A 17981-nucleotide genomic window follows, 5' to 3' on the forward strand; every position below is an offset into this window, starting at 1 on the left:
TGGAGCCTGTGCTCCTCAACGGAAGAGGCCACAACAGTGAGAGGCCCGCGTACCGCAAAAAAAAAAAAAAAAAAAAAAAAAAAAAAAAAGTAATCTTATAGTCCCAGCTAACCTTTCTGGTTGACAACACTTCATTATTTAGCATGGGGTTTTTTTTTTCTTCTTGGGATTATTTTCCTAAACCATCTGCACTGTATGAGGGACTTTACATGCAGTATTTCATCTAAGCCCCTCAGTGACACAGTATTATTATTCCATTTTACAGATGAGGAAAACAAGACCCAGAGGGCTTAAGTAGCTTGCTTCCCCAAAGCTACGCAATAAGTAAGTGGTAGTGCCAGGATTCTCACCAAGTCCAGCCCGCCTCCAGCCCCTGGGCTCTATCCGTTGGCCCTCGCTGCCCTGTTGCTCATTTCTGCTCATGTGCAGGGTTACAGGCTGGCAGCCCACAAGCTGAATCTGGTCCCCAGATGGGTTTTGTTGGACCCACCCTGTGCTTGAAAAAAAATTCTTTTTTTAATTAGTGTCCAACATTTAAAAACTAAGAAATTTTACATAAAAATCCAGATTTTTCTGCTTCTCTAGAAAAAATAACAAAAGGATTTAGCAGTCCTGGGTTCACATTCCCATGTGGCAGGAACTGGCCATAGCTGTGCAGGGACTGCCCCTCAAGAAGGGGCGAGCGTCCTTCATTTCACAGTGGTCCCCACCCAGCCTGCCTCACTATTTCCTTTTCCAGCAACTACCCCTCTAGGCACTTGGATTTGAGACCCAGACTGCGGGAATTTGTTCAAGGAATCCATCATTACTTTTCCTATAACAAAATGCTTAGAGAAATGGAAAGACTTTCCAGATGGGGAATTTCTTGGTCAGTGGATCTAAGGATACCATACCCATGTTCTCTTACACCTCTGGGTCTTTACTGAGGTCTTCCTTCTGCCTGGCAAACTTAAAATCATTTCTTTTCGCTTGGGGAAACTTATACTAATTCTTCAAACTCCAGGAAGCCTTCCTTGACTTTCTCCATGTTGATTAGGGTCCTGCCCTCTGTCCCCTATGGCATCCTCCCCTTACCTCTACCCTGGAATTCATTAAACTATATTGCACCTCACTTAACTCCATGTCCCTGGTGTCTAGGGCATTGCTTAGTATCTCACACTGATAACTCAGTAAATATTTTAATGGATGGATGCATGAACTTATCAAATCATTTATCATGCCATTTTTGAATGCTGGGTTTTGTCTGTCCAGATAGTTCCATTCCAAAGTAAAGATCCACTGCAAGTTGAGTGCACTTTCATTTTCTCTTCCCTGTTGTGGAAAAGGAAGTTTGGAGTATTACTACTGCTTTCTACCCCAGAGCCATCCCTTGGCTGCAGTCTGTTACCTTGAGTCACTGCTTATTTTGTGAGATTGATGCAGTAACTCCTCTGGGCCTCTCCTCTGTGTCTTTGTGCTCTGAGGGGACTAACCCCTTTATGTTGCTCCCTTCACCCCCAAGAAAATACAAGACACATCAACTGAATCAAACTAGCTCTCTTTAGAATGTTTATACTAGGGCCGTTTTACGTTTGGAGCAGATTCCTCCCAGCCTTTGAGCACTGCGGACGGTACTGTCAGCTGATGTTAGGGCATCTGTTGTGGATTTTCTCTCCAGGGTGGTCTTCCCATAAACTGGGCTCGTAACTAAAATATATGGAGTGTTGAGGCTGATGCTCTGCCTTCATTTACCTGGACAGTGAATCCTTTCCTTATCCCTGCATTTGCATATTTGATTTATGCCAAATATGTGCTGTATTCTTTTACTTTTATAGTCCAACAAAGTAATTTGAAAAAGCAGGCCAAAATTTTTTTAAAAAAAGAAGGACTTGGCCTGATACCTAATAACATTTAATAAATGTCAGCTATTGTTATGATACTGTATTTTGTATTTTACTTTATAACTTCTATGACTTGGACATATGTTTTCTTTATTTGATTGGTGACCTGGCCTTGCAAGTTAAATGTTACTATTTGTTACATTTTATAGATAAATATAGTAAGCCTCAAAGAGATGCAATGACTTGTCCACAGGTATCAGGATTGGGTCTTTATGAAGGTCCTTTTGGATCTAAATCCTGTTTTGTTTTTGTCGTTTGTTTTTTTTCTGCTGCACCATGTTCCTTCCTCATTTGGATTGGTGGATTCTTGGCTCCATAAGAGGAGGGACCAAATCTTTCTCTCCATACCTGACTATTGTCTTCCCCGACCCAAACACAGTGCTTGGCATTGAAAAAATATTCAATAAGTATTTGCTAAATGAATTCTTGTTTCCTGGTCCATTCCAGACTTATGGCTGTAATAGCATAGTCCACGTGCCCAGCTTCCTTGCTGCCAGCCTTGTCCGACCACTGTGTAGGGGTGTCAGCTACATCTAGGAATTTACAGTATAACCAGAGAAGCGAGAGAAAGATTGCTAAGTTTGGCTGGCCTTATGCTCACGTGGTATGATTCGATGTAAAACAAAAACCGAACAAAATTCTTTCCTCACAGTGGTTAAAATGGAGGTCACATCTATTGGAGGAAAATACTGTCTTTAGAAAAGACACTAAAAAAGACAGTGTAGTTAATGTGTGTTGTGATAAAGGAACTCATTAGCATGATCAGCTGCACTAAGGTGAACTGTCAGCTTGGAAATCTGGGGGCCCAGGATAGGTGGATGTTAACTGGGGAAAGGGAGGAGGGAGGCCAGAAGTCAGACAAGATGCAAGTCACGGCATTCTTCTGGAGGGCTAAGTAGATCTCATTTCTCTGAACATATGGGTTGGTTTTATTCTTTTTTTTTTTTTTTTGGTTCTGTTGTCTTCAAAATGAGAAAAACTGTTCTGCTATTGTAGGGATATATTCATTTAATCAGTGAAACAAACGTTCATCTAGTAACTGCTATGAGGAAGGCATTGTGCCTGGTGATGGGGAGACAAGGCAGAAGCCAAGAGTGTCCTTTAATCTCAAGGGGCTCCCAAGTCTAGGACCAAATGTAAGAGGCTGTGAAAGCCATTTTTTCCCAACATTTTATTATCAAAATTGTCAAACATACAGAAAAGTTGAAAGAATTTTATAGCGAACACTTAGAACCATCACCTAGATTCTGCCATTAACATTTTACTGTACTTGGTTTATCACATATCTATCCATCTATATGTCCTTCTATCCATCCAATCAATCCACCTTAAGTTTTTGGAGTAAGTTGAGATATTGTTACCCTTGTGAAAGCAGTTTGAAATAATACCTTTCCGAGATACTTACTAAATTCTATTTAAGATATTGCCCCTGTTTGATTGCTGTCTACAAACATCATCAACACCTGCACTAGAATTTATTAACTATCTACCATGTGCTTTTAACTCTGCTATCTTATTTAATTCTTTTGAAAATCCTGTGAGGTAGATGTTATCACTTACTTCGCAGATAAAGAAGATGAGGATGGAGGGAGTTAGATGGATTACTACCTACTGACTCTGTTACTTCTGGCAGTGTTGGGATGCAAAAACCTGGGTTTTCTAACTCTAGGAAATGAATTTAAGGAGTCAAAAGTTAGCTGGTCACCTCCAGTCTTTATCAGGGGCAAGGTGCCCCAGTCTATCCTACAGGTGAGATACCTAGTTCTCTTAGTTTAAATTTCAGATCCCAGATACCACATTTGTTTGGCTTAAATTTTGAAGATAAATATGAACTCTAGAATAAAAAAGTTACCTAACTTAGACTCACAGTTAAAGAATCAACGCTTGAGACCGGGTGAGGTCTAAGATTCCCTCCACGACACAAACTTCAACCCATTCCTATTTTGTCTGTGCTCCAGCACAGGGGTCTCCAACCCCCAGGCTGCATACTGGTACCTGTCTGTGGCCTGTTAGGAACTGGACTGCACAGCAGGTGGTGAGCGGCAGGCGGGCAAGTGAAGTTTCATCTGCCGCTCCCCATCGCTCCCCATCGCTTGCATTACCGCCTGAACCATCCTCCTCCCCGCCCTTGGTCCGTGGAAAAATTGTCTTCCACGAAACTGGTCCCTGGTGCCAGAAAGGTTGGGGACCGCTGCTCCAGCACGTTAGAGTTACCTCCCAAAGAGCTGGCCTCTTCCTCCTCTTTGCATTTACCTCCTCCTGAAACATCTGCAGTTGGAAAAAATGAATAAATGATCAACTAGTTCCTTAGCTCTTCTGAACACCAGGGTCCTGGCAGTACTTCTGCAGCTAAGACCTCACTGGAGGCCAGTCTCTGTGCATGAAGCTGTGTCCACTGTGCTGGTTGAATGACAAAGGGACTCAGGGATCCCCATCAAAGCCCACATCTCTCTGAATCCTTCCTGTATGGAGAGGCTGTGGATTAGGTGAAACTTGGGAGTGACCTCAGTAGTAAAAGGAAGTCTGATCTCAGCTCTACAGCCTCATCAATACCCCTACCCACACCCTCTCAAAAAGCTGCTTTAGTCTGGCTTCCAGGCTGTGTCATCTCAAGAGTCAGTGTCTTCTGGCTCAAAAATGCAAGACTAGGGAGTGTTTGGAGGGAATTAGATGCTGCCTGGGTAAGTGGCTCTGCCCTCTCTGGCCTCTGTCTCTCATTCGGGCTTCGCTTAAGGGTCTGAACTGTGGCACAGATAAATGTTTTCTTCCAGTAATGCTGCATGTGCAGAGTCTTGGAGCTTGCCCAAGGAAAGCAAAGCAAGCTACCAGGACATAAGATCTTTTTACCAATTGATTATTCATAATATTTTTAATAATAGGTATTTCATCTTCTCTAGTATTATTTGTATTATTCACCACTGATTAGTGAAAACGACCAGTCATGGATGAGCACCAGTTCAGGGTCTGGCCTTTGGGAACAGCCATAACTCCTGAAGTTCTCTTTCAGTGCTGGCATTCTGTGAGCCTAAGATAGATGGGGAGAGAATCAGGACCGGAGTGAAACCTACTGCAGTTGTCTTGGCATGAGGCCGTGTGGTCTGGCTTTGGCCCGGGGTCAGAGACCAGACCATGGACCTGAGAAAGGGAGTGAATCACTGTGCAAGTATTTATCAAGCACCGCCCATGTGCTGGGAAGCGGCAACTGGGCAGCAGTGAAGGAGTATTGGGTTTGGAGTTCAAGTGGCCGAGGTGTCACACCAGGTTGTTCACTTACTCTCTGCATGATCTTGGGCAATTCATTTCACTTATGCGCCTTAGTTTCCTGTTCACGAAATGGTATTGACAACAATATTTTGTATCAGAAGGTATTTGGTAAGTTGTAGGGTGCTGGTGGTAGGGATGTATTTTCAGATGATGATTAGGACAGAAGTTGATTTCTGGGCCAAAGGTTAGTGAGGTCTATTTTTCATGTACTTAACCCTACATGCAGTAAAGAGAGCTAAGAGTGAAGGGAAAAGTCCACACGGTCTGAGGGTAGGCCCTTTTTTTTTTTTTTTAACCGTGCTTAATCTTGATGGACAACTTGGGGAGTAGGTAGTAGTATTTGTGTTTGAGCTTGTGGGAACAGGCTAGGAGTGAGTGCTAGAGCAGGGCATCTAACTCAAATCTAACTCAAGCCTGTGCCCTTTCCACAGCAGCTCACAGGCCCCGGGTTGTGGAGAGTGGAGGAATCGGGGAGAGTAAATCCATCCTCTGATGCCCCAAGCAACTGTTTACAGAGCAGTTTCACTTGCACTGTTATTAGTAGCTTACAGGGTACTGTCTTCAGTAACCAGCATTCTCAGGATGATGGCTGTAAGAGGAGAGGTCTTTGGACCTCAGAAGAGGTCTAAAAATACTAGCATGGTACCCATCGGTTCCTGCCAGAGTTAACCGAGGACATTCATTCATTCAGCAAATATTTATTGAAAATTTATTTTATTTCCAGTACTTGGTTAAATGTGCTGGGAGTATAGCAGTAAACCAGAGTCCCTGTCCTCAAGCAGCTCATATTCTAGAAGAGGGACAGAAATAAAGTCACAGTGCTCTGTAGGTAGGATGGAAATTCAGTTCCTTCTGGAAATATGCCCAGGTTAGGGAAGAGGAGTCAGGAGGAGGTGACAGGTAGGCTGGGGGCTGATGGAGGTAAGCACTCAGTGGGGTGGATGGACTGGCGTGGGAAGAGGTCTGGCAGTCCGATGAAGGGAGGCCTCCGTGGGGCTGCAAAGAGAGCGTGGTGCGAGCCTAGAATGTGAGAAAGCAGTTCTAGCTCAGTCTAAAAGCACCTTTGGAGGCCCTTTTGCGTATTCAGTGCCATTCATTATGGGAATTTCCTTTTTGGACATCATGGGATGGAGCCCTAGCCCCAGTCATAGAAAAGCCAGAAGCTTCTGTCGCCCCTGTTCTGACCATCGCACCTCAGGGCCTGGACCTGAGAACCCAGTGACGACAGGCTTGCCGTGCTTCTGTGGCTGCAGTGTCCTCCCTGGGCCCAAGGAGAAGCCCTCCTCATTTCAGTCCTCTCAGGACCAGACTAGACAATGTCCCAGAGCGCAAGGCAGAGAATGAACCCCTCTTGTCCAGGAGGGTGGGGCGGAACCCCGGGCAGGGCCTCCTCCTTCTCTTTGGTGGGTGTGTGACTCAGACAGAGGTGGTGACATCAGCCATGACTTCATTCACCCAGAGGAGAGGCTGGCTGCAGACGGCGAGCGGGGCTCTGCCTTCTGCCCTTCCTTCTCCACGTTATGTCTCATTGTCGGGACGTTGTCATGGTTCTGCTCTTGTTTTCCACACGTCTTTTTCATTTTTTTCTTTTTCTGTCATTCTCACTTTATTCCCTTCTCATGTTTAAACTATTCTTTCTCTTCACCCCATCTTCCCTTTCTCTCTCTGTTCATCTTTTGCTTTTGTCTTTTTCTTCTCATTCCTTCACCACTTCTCTCTTCTACTTAATCTTTGTTTCATTTTCTTTCTCGCTCATCTTCTCTTTTGCCTCCCTTTTCCTTTCTTTGTTCCTTTTCCTCTGTTCTGTCTCTTTCTTCGTCAGAAATGTGTATGGAAACTGGTCCTCCTGCCTTCCACCTCTTCTCCCCTCCAGACTTCCCACCATGTTTTTTCTGTCCTAACCTTCCTAAAACTAGAGTCACAAATCACCCCCTGCTCAGACCTCAAGGTTCCCCCATTCTCTTGTGGCCTGTCTAATGAATTCAGATTTGCTTCCTACTCCACTTCAGCGCACATCTCTCAGGCTGACATTCTCAGGGCTCCTTTTCCATGGCCAGGGATGCAGGTGCTGCTTCTTCCTGCACTTTTGTTCAGGGCCGTTGCCCCAGCTGGACTGCCCTCCATCCCATCTTCCTTAGTCTTTGCCTTCCCTCCACAGCAAGGTCAGACACTACCTCCCAAGTAATACGTTTCTTCTGCTGCCTGCCCACAACAGTGCCTTTCTTTCATGACCATGCAGCATCCTTAGTTTATAAATCAGATATTCTCAAACTTGAATTATTCTGTCCTACTTCTGTATCGTGGCTGGGTGTTTCCTATGCAGACTCTTTGCTATACCTCAGTAAGCAACCTGAGGATTAGGACCAGTATATTCCTGCCTTTCATCTATGGTTACCTTCATATGTAGCACACACATGGCCACAAACCAGGACTGATAGACAAATTATTGCCTGGTCAATAAGTATTGCATTTAAGAAATAGTTATTTCATGTTAACTGTAGGGCTACAGGTGAGTTAATTATGGTCCTTCCTTAAAAGGACCTAAGAGTCTAATAGGGAAGATGGATAGGCCCCATATAATTTGAGAAGAGTAAGGATTGTGGGGGAAACTAACATTTACTGGGGATGTGCCAGGATGAGCATTGTAACATGCATAACCTCACTGAATTGAATCCTACTATCAATATAATGAGTTAAACATTGCTGTCAGTGAACAAAGGGAAACCCAGAGATATTAGGTGACTACTGGCCAGGAGTAATGTAATTACCAAGTAGGAGAACCAAGGTGTTTTTTTTTTTTAATTTTATTATTTTTAAAAATTTATTTGCTTTACAATTTTGGGTTAATTTCTGCTGTACTGCATAGTGATTCAGTTATACATACACACACACACACACACACACACATATATACACATACACATATATACATTCTTTTTCATATTCTTTTCCATTATGGTTTATCACAGGACATTGAATATAGTTCCCGGTGCTATACAGTAGGCTCTTGTTTATCCATCCTCTGTATGATAGTTTGCCTCTGCTAATCCCAAACTCCCCAGCTATCCCTCTTCCGCCCCCTCTCCTTTGGCAACCACAAGTCTGTTTTCTGTATCTGTGAGTCTGTTTGTTTTGTAGATAAGTTCATTTGTGTCATATTTTAGATCCACATATAAGTGATATCATATGGTATTTGTCGTTCTTTGACTTACTTCACTTAGTGTGATAATCTCTAGGTCCATCCATGTTGCTGCAAGTGGCATCATTTCATTTTTTCATGGCTGAGTAATATTCTATTGTATATGTGTTCCACATCTTCTTTATATATTCATCTTTTGATGGACATTTAGGTTGTTTCCATGTCTTGGCTATTGTGAATAGTGCTGCTGGGAACATAGGGGTGCATGTATCTTTTTGGTTTTTGTTTGTTTGTTTTTTCTCTCCAAGCAGGTATGATGCTCATGGTAAAAGCAGTAAAACCATCACAAACACACCTTGGAAACGTTATGCTAAGGGAAAGAAGCTGGTCACCAAAATACCACTTTTTCCATTTACATGAAATGTCCAGAATAGGCAAATCCACAGAGATAGAAAGATTAGTAGATTAAGGACTGTTGGAGTGAGGGGAAATGAGTAACAGATTTCTTTTAAGGTGATGAGTATGTACTAAAATCATGGTGATGGTTGCACAACTTGGTGAATATACTAAAAACCATTTAATTGTACACTTTAAATGGATAAAATGTATGACGTGAATTATAGTTTCATTTGGATGTATGACCAGGAGTGGGATTGTTGGATCACACGGTAACTCTATTTTTAGTTTTTTTAAGGAACCTCCATACTGTTTTCCATAGTGGCTGTACCAGTTTACATACCCACCAACAGTATAGGAGGGTTCCCTTAGGAGAACCAAGGTTTGTACTGAAGTGTGTCAGTCTCCAAAGCCCCGGCTCCTTCATGAAGATGGAAACGTGGCGGGACTGACATTCTAACTAATAAGAACAATCATTTAAGACGTGCTTACTCTGAGCCAGATGGTGTTCTGCACACTTCACATACACTTGCTCGTTGTTCTCTCAACAGCTCTGTGGTGAAGGTAGTACTGTTGTCCTCTGTAATTCTCATAGGACAGGGAAGTAGAAGTGAAGAGTAGTTCAGTTGCTTTCTGAAGGTCACACAGCTGTGACGTATTAGAGCCAGGATATGCACCCTTGCAGTCTGGCTCTGGAGAAGAGGCAGTGGAGTGTGCAAAGGCACCTCGGTGTAGAGTAGCACGTTGTGTTACTAGAACTACTATTGCATCAGTCAGTTTGAGGAATCGGACAGGGGAGGGGAGGGGTGCTGAAACGCAAAGGTGTTGAGAGGTGAGGCTAAATAGAAGCCTGGAGCCAGGTCACAAAAACCTTACAGTGTTCAGTGCCCTATACAAGGACCCTTCACAAAAGATGCAGAAGTGTTCCTTAGAAAGGGATGTTTTCTGTGACATTGGACTGTTACACATCCATCATACAGAAGGGTTTATGAAGTTCTGCTCTTCTACTAGTTGAATAGTGAAGGGATTTCTCAGTCATGGACCTTGTCTGTGCCCTGCAGGAAATGACAGTGGTATAAATAAAGAAGGAGATATATATACACATATATACATCTCCAGATGAGCCCCCGAGAAGTGCCAAATGGAACCGTAAAGTACACCCATCCTTTATGTGTTGGGGGTAAGCAAAGTTTGGGTTGAAGGAAATTGGGGAAAGAAAGAAGAGGGCCACCACTGGGAGCCAGCCTGGACTGGACACCAGGTTGTCCTCAAATGTCCCAGAGCACTCAACATTTGATGGAGCACTTTTCCCACCTCAGCCCCCTCTCCAGTACGCTTGGCAGCCATTCAGCCTGGTGCTGCACTGACGCAGGAGTCCCAGCCAGGAAGTGAATGAATCCATTTTCCAATTAAAATGAAACTTCTCCAAAGGACCTGCTCACCCTAAGAAGAGAAATTTATCTTCCTGGCAGTCTGGCTTGGCTAGGATATGTCTCTGCCCCTAAGACAGATGGTGAAAAGCCATTAACTTGAATGAGAAAAGAGAAACTGGGACAGTCCTTATTCACAATCTCATTCACTTATCCATTCATTTCTTATTTCCATTTACATAAACTATTTAGCTTGCACATCTCTGTTCATTCATTTATTTGTTCATTCATTCACCTAATGTTACTCATCATCTATAGATCAGATACAATGCGAGGTCCTAGGAACAGAGAGACTGAACAAAAACACAGTCCCTGACTCATAGAGATTTCAGTTTAGGGAGAGAGATAGACATGTGAACAGATGATGGGAAGTGCTATGAATGGGGCTATTCACTGAGTATTATGGGGGCATAGCACGGAACACCCTACTCAGCTTAGGGGAATCAGAGAAGATGTCATGGAGTGTGTAACACTTGAGTCCTAAATGATGAGCACATGTTGGCCAGGTGAGAGAGGGAGGGTATCCAGATAAGGAACACTATGAATAAAGATGTAATGGTGAGAAAAAGGACAATGTACATGATTTTAGTGCAGTATCTCAGATCTATCAGAGACGAAGCTGGCAAGTAAGACATGGTTTGTACATGCCACATTAATAAATTTAATCTTTAGCTCCAAAGGTAGTAGAAAACTTTGAAGGGTGCAAAGGGTACTAGATTGAAAGCTCCCTGTGGGTGGGGCTGTGTCTGTTGTTTGCTCTCATTTCCCTTGCACTGAGCACGGTACCTGACATGTAGAGGATACCAAGTAAATAATGAAGAAATGAATGAATGATTTATATAGTCAAATATTCATTTTACATAGGCCATTACATTCTAACTGGCTGTGTAGAGGGTGGGAATTGAGGGGGTTAAAATTTGAAAGAGGCTGTATCAGTTAGGGTGGTGACAGACCACCTCAACACTTGATGGAGTGAAAAAGCAACCATTTATTTACCTCGTAATTACGCAGGTTACTGATTAGGGATGAGCTAAGCTAAATGGATTTTCTTGTCTCTGCTGAATGTGTTCAGGAGTCTCCGGAGGGCTGCTGGGTTTCCTGATCTTAGCTCTGTTCGGCTCTCTTGAATGTGTGGAGCCTTGGCCAGGACGGTTGGTTTTTGCTCCACGTGTCCTCTCATCCTCCAGCAGGTCAGCCTGAGCTGTCTCATGTGGCAGCTCTACATTCCAAGAAGACAAGAGCAAGGTCTTCAAGAGCTCAGTTCAGAAGTAGCACAGTGGTGTTTCTGCTTCATTGCATTGGTCAAGCCAGGTCCTAAGCCCAGCCCCAATTCAAGTGGTGGAGAAACAGATTCACCTCTTTTTTTTTTTTTTTAATTGAAGTATAGTTGATTTACAATGTTGTGTTAAATTCTGTTGTACAGCAACGTGATTCAGTTATACATAAATATATATATATATATATCATTCTTTTTTTATATTCTTTTTCATTATGGTTTATCATAGGATATTGAATATAGTTCTCTGTGCTATACAGTAGGACCTTGTTGTTTATCCATTCTGTATAAAATAGTTTGCATCCGCTAACCCCAAACTCCCACTCCAGCCCTCCTTCAACCTCCTCCCCCTTTGGCAACCACAAGTCTGTTCTCTATGTCTGCGAGTCTGTTTCTGTTTTATAGATAGGTTCATTTGTGTCGTATTTTAGTTTCCACGTATAAGTGATATTATATGGTATTTGTCTTTCTCTTTCTGACTTACTTCACTTAGTGTGATAATCTCTAGTTGCATCCATGTTGCTGCAAATGGCATTATTTAGTTCTTTTTTTTTTTAAGGCTGAGTAGTATTCTATTGTATATGTGTACCACATCTTCTTTATCCATTCATCTGTCGATGAATATTTAGGTTGCTTGCCATGTCTTGGCTGTTGTGAATAGAGCTGTTATGAACATAGGGGTGCATGTATCTTTTTGAATTATAGTTTTTTCTGGATATATGCCCAGGAGTGGGATTGCTGGATCATATGGTAATTCTATTTTTAGTTTTCTGAGGAACCTCCATACTGTTTTCCATAGTGGGTGCACCAACTTACATTCTCACCAACAGTGTAGGAGGGTTCCCTTTTCTCCACACCCTCTCCAGCCTTTGTTATTTGTAGAGTTTTTGATGATGGCCATTCTGACTGGTGTGAGGTGACACCTCATTGTAGTTTTGATTTGCATTTCTCTAGATTCACCTCTTAATGCGAGGAACTACAGAGTCATACAGCAAAGGGCATGACTACAGGGTTGGGGAGAATTCTGGCCACTTTTGTGGTATACCGTAGATAGGATAGCAATAATCCAGGTGACTGAATGTGATGGACTGAAAATAGGATAGTGAAGATGTGGTGTGATGGGTAATTTTATGTGTCAACTTGACTGGGCCACAGGATGACACTTGTTCAAACATTATTCTGAGTGTGTCTGTGAGGGTGTATCTGGATGAGATTAATATTTGAATTGGTCAGCTGAGTAAAGCAGATTCTCCTCCCTAATGTGGGTGAGCCCCATCTGATCAATTGAAGACCTGAATAGAATAAAAAGGCTGAGAAAGAGGGAACTCCTCCTACCTGACTGCCTTGAGCTGGAAATTGGTCTTTTCCTGTCTTTGACTGAAACCTTGGCTCTTCTTGGGTCTTGAGCCTGTTGGCCTTTGGACTAGAAATTACGCCATCAGTTCTCCTGGTTCTCAGGCCTTTGGACTCAGATTGGAACCCCTGGGTCTCCAACTGCAGATCTTGGGACTTCTCAGCTTCTATAATCGTGTGAGCCAATCCTGATAATAAATATACATATATGAAGAAATATACAAATGTACACAGATGTCATATATATGAAGGAGATATATATATAGGATACATAAGATATACATATTATAAGATATATATTTTATATATAAGGTATATATATATATATATTACATAAGATATATATACGTAGTCTCCTATTGGTTCTATTTCCTTGGAGAACCCTGACTAATACAGGGGGGTGAATAGGTGGGAACCTCTTCATGGATTAATTGGGAGTTTAAATTAGAAGGATGATGGGATGTAAGCAATGAGAGAGAAGGAGAAGATGACTCCTAGGGTAACTGGATCCCCTGACATAGAAAACCAAGCAGGAGGAAAACATTTGGGGAAAATAACAGATGCTATTATGGACGTGTCGAGTTAGAGGTGCAGTGGCGCATCCAGAAGACGTGTCTCAGGAGAGTTTAGATTTTGAGGTCATTCATGTTACTCAACTAGTAGTTGGTTGGAACCTTGGGAATAATTAAAATTGTCCAGGAAGCATGTGAAAAGTGAGAAGAGCATTAGGATGAGTCAAGAACATCTATCTGCATTTAAAGGGAAACTAAGGAAAAGGAGCTCAGGAAGGAGATAGAATAGCAGTGATGAGAAGGGCATGAAGGGATCCAAGAGACGGAAGTGGTAAGGAAGACCTCCTCACTTCTCTGTCGAAGTCTCCCATTTTATTTCACCTCTGTTCCAAGACCTTACCCAGTCCAAAGCCCTCTCTTCTCTTAGAACCCTCCCTTCCACCGCCCACTAGGAACTGTGTTATCTAGGTTACCATGGCATCCTTCTTTCCTCCTTCTGCATTTTATTGTGCTTTAGGGAGGCAGACCCCTGAACTAGCACTGGGCTGGGCACTAGAGATCTACATTTTAGTCTGTCTTTCCACCTATGTGTTGTGTAACCTTGGGACAGTTGTGATCCCTTTCTGGGTTTTACTTTCTTAACCTGAAAGGTGAGGTTTATAATTTCTTACCTTTCCCCTATTCTTTGCCTTAAAGAATTTATACAGGTCAGATGAGATCATGCATGTCAAAGCGCTTTGAAACACGTGAAGCTCTGCAGTAGTAATTAGAGTGAAATCCGTTGACTCATCCGGCACTCCACATTATTTCATTTAACCCTCCCAACGTCCTTTGAGGTAGATGCTAGTAATGTGGCGTTTGAGGAAACTGGGGCTTAGAGAAATTAATTTGCCTAAAGCTACACAGCTGGGAAGTGGTGAGGACAGTAATCAAACTCAGGTCTGCCTGACTCCAAAATTCTTAGGGCCCACATACCAAAGCCTTGTTTTCCTAATGCATGTGGTGTATCACATTCCTGGGCAAAGTCAGCTTTGCAGAATACAATCCGTTTTCATGCAAATGATAACATTTTTATGGTTGGAAAATCTGCTCTAGTGTGGATTATAAATTTACCTTTCTGTAGAACAGTAGAGCTCTAGGGGAGGTGTGGGGGGAAGATGCATATATGTATCCAGTTCTTGAAAATTAAATAATTTAAATTATACAATGGGATTCTTTCATTTTATAAATAAATTCTGTGCAGGTACAGTTAAACAAAACCTTCTCTAAAGGGGGTGATGTACCTTGTCATTTTAGAGTTTTGTTTTTTGGGTGTCATTCTCAGCAGTAGCATAAATATTGATTCTGCTTGACCTTTAGGCTTCAGCTCAAATCTATCCTCCATGAAGTCTTTTTTGGCCACCCAGGCCCCAAAGCCCTTTCCCTTCTCTGAACCCTGTTTGTGATTACTCATTAGAGGCAGATATATGGCCACACAAAAAATATTATGAGAAAGTTATGAGGCTGACTCACCAAACCTTGGTATCAGGCTCATTACATTATCATCATACATCATCTTATTAATTACCATTTCCTTTGCACACATCTTTCTACAGCTTCATTGTAATTTTACTTTAAAAGAGTTTGACTTTAAGTTTCTTTATACCTCCTGAAACTTTTTGCATTTAAAAGAGTTAGCGGCTTTTTGCCCTCCAGGAGTTTGAAATTTTGAGATGGACTTAGGCACGTAAATATATATAATAAGGACACAGCAAGGGATGGAGGGATTCACTGAAAAGGTGATATTTGAGCTGCATTTGAAAATCGAAGGTAGAAGTCTGATCATGAGAGAAGATGGAAAAGTCAATCCAAGTAGAGGCATCAGCCTCAACAGAGTCAGGGAGATATGACAGAGTATGGTGCGTTTGGGGAAGAGAAAGAAATGAGGTGAGATCAGGGTGGGGAGTGATGAAGACAGGGATTATGGGCAGTGAGCCAAGAAGGAGTCATAACAAATAATGGCCAAGTTGGAGCTAACTTATGTGTCCTGAGAGCCATGCCAAGGAGAAAAACTGTGATGCTAGGCCTCAAGGAACTGTCGAACCATTTTAAACAAAGAAACGTCATGGTAAGTTTTAATTTTTTAGAAAGATGTCACTGGTAGCACAAACCTTTCAGCGTATCTGTCTGACTTAAAATATCTCCAGTGTTTGGTCTTTTTCTCTGTGGATGGGAGTATGAAACACAGTTATTTCATTCATTCTGGGAAATTTCTGTCTGGGGATTATGACCCAGTCCATGTTTTCAGCATCATTTTTTTTTTTTTTTTTAAAAGAATGAAGTTGAGGATTAAGTTTCTTCCCGAAACATCTCTCCTTTCTGGGCCATCAGCCTGTGCCCTAATTCTCAGTCTTGAATATAGAGTGAGGATAAGGTTTTGCTTTTTTAAGGGCCGTTGTGCTGGAAAACAACATCGTGAGTATTTGGGATGTTCTGGCAGGACCATTTACTGGGAGGGAATTAGGGAGCTCTGTGCTTCCCTGTTATTCACTGCACACAGCAGGAAGTCCAGATAGACTCCCACTGCAAGTCATAACCAAATACTTAGTTGATCCTTTTTTAACTGGTCATCCCTCCTTTCCCATGCTGCTCCTAGAACCTCGCGTCTCCCAACATGCATTGCAGTGTCTGCTTCATTTTACCCCCAAGTTCCCTTGGCATCTAGAAGCCAGCAGAGACCTCACTGCCTCCCTGGACATGGCAGTGAGAAGGAAAGGGAGAAAGCTCCATCTCTCTGCCCCAGGCTGGTGGAGTGGCTGCTGCCTGGCCTTGAACCTCAGATACACTTACTCCACCTCCGCCCTCTGCCAAGACCCGCAGCTGTGTGTGCTTTGAGTGTGGTTTTATGAAGTAATAGATGATTAAAAAAGAGATTTGTTCTCTTTGGTGGCTTTCAAGCCTGAGGGATTGCTTAGCTCAAAGGATTGTTATTGGAATGCAGAAGCCTTTATTGCCAAGTCATACACCCCAATCACTGCTGATTTCTTTTTTTTTTTCTTGAAAAGACTACTTTTTGTTAGTTGCTTGGTAACTGGAGGAGAGGCTTAACTCCTTCGGCACAGAGAGCTCCTAGTTTGAACTGGATTCAGCACCCACATTATGAGATGCACCTAAAGTTGGCTTGTGTTGGGGACCTGCTCTGTGTTTGCTCTAGCCCGTGTACCATTTGTGCATGGAGGTTGTTATGAGGGATGTAGAAGTTAAGTGAGTTGCCAAGGATTGAAAGTGAAATCTCTGAAGTTTAATAAAACATTAGAGGGCTTCCCTGGTGGCGCAGTGGTTGAGAGTCCGCCTGCCGATGCAGGGGACGCGGGTTCGTGCCCCGGTCCGGGAGGATCCCACATGCTGCAGAGCGGCTGGGCCCGTGAGCCATGGCCACTGAGCCTGCATGTCTGGAGCCTGTGCTCCGCAACGGGAGAGGCCACAACAGTGAGAGGCCCGCGTACTGCAAAAAAAAAAAAAAAAAAAAAAAAAAAAATTAGAAAAAATGTCTTTCTTCTTTCTGTAAAGAATGGTAATAGCTTCCATCATGATGCTTCCAAAAGGCCAAAACCCACAGCTCTGCTAGATCTGGGAGCCTCAGGGTGGTGACTGTGGCCTGGGAAGGAAGGAACACTCACTTTAGAGTAGGAAGCCCCATGTGGCTTTGGGTTAAGGCCTTGTCATCCGAACCTCAGTTTCTGCATCCTTCACGTGCAGACTGTTGTGTATCACCTACAACCTCTGAACCACCCTGAGAATCCAATGAGATGAGGAACATGGGGGCACTGTTGTAAGCTGTGGAAGAATCTAAGAGGACAGTCGCTGTGCCTGATGCAAGCCCAGTGGTTCCAAGGATAGAATTAATTCAGTAAGATTGAGGCCCTTGGCTGGGACTCTGCTGGTTGGGGAGAGGCAGGGAAGGAGAGATTTTCTCATAGAACTGGATTAAGAATTCATCCACGGGGTCTAATAGGCCCTTGGCCAATCTGGCATTTGATGACTAAGCACTTGTGAATCATGTAGCCCAACCTAAGAACACCATGGGAACCTCGTAGGTAGTGTCAGCATCTCCAAGTAAGGGATCAGGCTTCTGGAGGCTTCAAGTAAGGGATCGGGCTTCCCTCTCATCCAGGCAAACGCTTTCCCCTTCTCCTTTGCTGGCTAAGCCGCAGACTTTGCTTTTGTGGAGAAGGCAGGGAATACTACTGCTGTTTTCTCCCCCAGGACCACATGCATTTTTAAGGATGCCTCACACTCCTAATATGATGCCATTTCTGGTCACTCATTCTGTGGAGAGTTTTAGCAAGGGTCTCTGGCTTTGCTCAGTGAAGCTGGCGTTGTTTCAAGAAAAGATGGCGCCGCCAGGCTGCTTTGTCCCTCCTGCCCCCGATGTGTCTCTTTCTGGCCAGAGGCCTGATGCTGTCTCTGAGACATTCTGCCTGGGTTCCATTGTCCACAGAGGCTGTCTGCGTGGCTACAGACTGAAAGCTCTCATTTTGCAAGGTCTGTAATGACTGTATACAGGCTCTAACAGAAGCAGTTATTTTCTGAGTTGAGGAAGACTGCTTGGCTTTGGCTGGTAGCACTGATCGTTGCTGCAGTGGTTTCGTGGTTTATTTCTGATTGGCCTTGGATTTCTGAAGTCTGTAGAAGGAGGATGCCTTTTCTCCCTGAGAACTGATCACCGAAACCACAGAGCACATGGAAAGA

The 17981-nt window shown here is 43.2% G+C and overlaps 1 protein-coding gene across 1 annotated transcript in view; it reads left to right on the forward strand.

The window, feature by feature from the left end:
* The window catches only part of FGGY (FGGY carbohydrate kinase domain containing), a 424082-nt gene that overhangs the window by 48436 nt on the left and 357665 nt on the right, over positions 1-17981 (forward strand). The gene's annotated exons all lie outside the window — the stretch shown is intronic.

This window comes from Hyperoodon ampullatus (assembly GCF_949752795.1).
Source record: "Hyperoodon ampullatus genome assembly, chromosome: 2".
Lineage (NCBI taxonomy): Eukaryota > Metazoa > Chordata > Mammalia > Artiodactyla > Ziphiidae > Hyperoodon > Hyperoodon ampullatus.